This window comes from Lissotriton vulgaris, chromosome 9 (assembly GCF_964263255.1).
Source record: "Lissotriton vulgaris chromosome 9, aLisVul1.2, whole genome shotgun sequence".
NCBI classification, from domain to species: domain Eukaryota; kingdom Metazoa; phylum Chordata; class Amphibia; order Caudata; family Salamandridae; genus Lissotriton; species Lissotriton vulgaris.
The window spans coordinates 615,479,741-615,480,166 of NC_141697.1; positions in this window are offsets into that span (position 1 = coordinate 615,479,741).

Genomic DNA, 426 nt, shown 5'->3' on the forward strand with positions numbered 1-426 from the left:
CCAATGTCAGTGTTGCTGGAGGCAGTCTAGCCCTGCACTAGAAACACAACCAGTGAATATTTAAGTGAATCATGAAAGAATGTAACTTATGCTCCAAGTGTGAATGAGAATTACACAGTAGCTGTATTAAGCACGATTGCACATGCATAGCAATATGGAACTCCGCTGCCAGACTAGTGAAATGGCACCTGACAAAGCACCAGTTTTTACCAAGTAACACAAGATCAGTACAGTGATTTTTTTTTTTCCCCCATTGTTTTTGAAAACATGATTGACTTGTCATTACCCTGTGCTATGGTGAGTGCACGGACTGGTCTTTGGGAGTATGGAAATAGTTCATTGAGTCCACTGAGAAGCGTCTCTCTTTTTATAGTGGGGTGAGGGGTAACTGAACATTCTGATTGGATAGTTTTCAAACCTGAAGGT